Consider the following 2,472-nt stretch of genomic DNA (forward strand, 5'->3'; position numbering starts at 1 on the left):
TTAAATAGTCTTGATCTCGCGGGTGTGAGATTGCTGAGTCCTCATGGCTCACATATACTTCCAAACAGTTGTAGGTGCCGACGATACCAGTGCAGGTGACGCAACCCAGCTCAAGTGGGAGCTCGATGATGATCTTGACCGTTGTTTATTTCGTTTCCTGTTGATTAGTAGTGGAGCCCAGTTAGGACGATTGGGGATCTAGCATTTGGGGTTGTCTTCTTTTATTTTGGTTCCGCAGCCGGACCTTGTTTGTATTCTGGACGATGTATGTTTAGCTTGTATTTGTGTGAAGTGGCGATTGTAAGCCAACTCTTTATCCCTTTCTTATTCAGTACATGGGATGTGTGCAGATTACCCCTCTTGGGACAAGCCTACAATGCGGCTATGCCTCTAAGTCATGCCCCGACACGTGGGAGATATAGCCGCATTGTGGGTGTTACAAGTTGGTATCAGAGCCATCCCCGACTTAGGAGCCCCCTGCTTGATCGAATCACTAACGTTGTTGAGTCTAGAACAAAATGTTCTGAGTCTTAGGATTATATATATCGGAGAGTAGGATTCCTTTTACTCCTCAGTCCCTTCGTCGCTCTAGTGAGGCCTCCTGACATAGAAGTTTTGACTCTTCTCTCCTCAAATTTCACGATTTTTTTAGGATCACGCGGGTATCTTGCAATCGTTCCGATAGTCTTGTGACGAGAACATTGTTCTTGGTGCCTCCTGACATTTAGGGGTTGTGGCAGTGTCCCGAGGAGTTGAGCTCCGAGGTGTTGTCGTCACAATTTTATCGTTGCAGTTCTGGAATACCTGAGTTTCGCCGACATCGAAAATCTCTTTTATGCAGTTGTTGGTGAGATAACCTCGACGCCACCCAGTACTGGGGCGGGAGTTCGGGAGTATTGCCATAACTCGTATAACAGATGATTTTCGAAGGTTGAGGTACACGATTTCTGAAGTTTTCTTGGTTATGTGTTGAAGGATGGATACATCTGGATGTAGGAATTGTTAGTTTGGGTGAGATATTATGCTTCCCCTGTATCCCCAACACCTGATTGCATAACCAGAAAGTTTCGGGAGTTTATAAGTGGGAATTCAAGTATATCGTAGGATATCTTTCCAACACACACATGATACCATATGGGGTCTATCATATGTTTGTTTCCGGCTTATTCTGCAAGCCATTACTTTGTTTTGTTTTGGTTTCTGGTATTCGAGTTGCTTCGAGTCAAATGTGGATTCCATACCTTGCCTAAGCAGTGTTCTCATATTTCTATGTGAATACTAATCCTTCATGATAATCGAGATTGTCATGTCAATCCTTTTTCAACCGGCGTGTTTATCTTCAAGTGGATCCGATCTTTTCAACATCCGCAAGATCACCTCTCGGTTTTCCCAACGTTGTTCGTTTCATCCGTTCCCAAGTTGCCTTTGTTTTTTTCCCGCCCTCCCACCCTTTTTCTTCAAGGATTCAGATTTCTTAATCAGGTATCCTTTTATTGATGGGAAGCCTCTCCATTCTTTTCCCTCAATGTTCTTATGCGGTGATTCTCAGGAAGATACTGATGGAGCTTCAAGTGTATTATTCCTCATTCTTTTCTCCTCCGGTGGATTCAATTCAAGTTTTCAGTGTTGATCATATTCCTTTCCTTGTTTCAAATTTTTTCCCATACCGGTGCACCTTGTAATAGTTCACTTCTTGTTATTCATTATTCCGGAGTGCTGAAGATATCTCGAAGACTCGTGTTTACTCTCTGCCTTCGTTCAAGCTATTTCGAGGATGTTATCTCATTCAAGCTATTTAATTCAACCGGTGAAATCTCTCTTCAAAATCATTCCAACGGTTCTTTTGTTGAGTGGGCCCTAACCCACAGGTCTTTTCCCAGTATCTTACCTGACTCTTCTTTTTCCAGAGTTATTCTCAAATTCATTTCAAAGTTTGACGTAAGAATGAGTTATCATCAGTCAAATGTCTTTCACCAAGATCTTTCAAATTCTTTTCATCGTTGGTTCAACCTTTCTAATTTTCATTCCGGAGTGTCTCAACAATTCATGGTGGTGTATATCATCATCATTCTCAACATTTGAAGACCGAAGAAGAGTTTCTCTCAAATCTTGGTCCGTTCTCTCAGAGATGCGTGGTTCTAGCTTGATGCCATCCTCTCATAATTGTTTTTGATTATGATAATTCTTTTCAACCATCCGGAGCAATTCAGGAGTCTTTTCAGCTTGATTCTCCGAAAGTCATCATCTTTTCGAATATTAATCATTCTCAGCTTTCAGCTCTCGTTCTCCAAATCATACTGGTGCATCATTCAAGTATTCTCTAATCAGCTCGTGATCTCTTCGTTCTCATATATTTATATTCCCTCAAGCATCTTCATTCATTTTCCAATTCTTCCCGGTGAATTGTGCTTTTGCTTCTTTCATTTTCTATTCTTACGGTGGTTCATTCAAGATCTCTCTTCCTTCGTTATC

Source organism: Triticum urartu, chromosome 5A (assembly GCF_056163025.1).
Source record: "Triticum urartu cultivar PI428250 chromosome 5A, HENAU_Tu73, whole genome shotgun sequence".
In the NCBI taxonomy this organism is placed as follows: domain Eukaryota; kingdom Viridiplantae; phylum Streptophyta; class Magnoliopsida; order Poales; family Poaceae; genus Triticum; species Triticum urartu.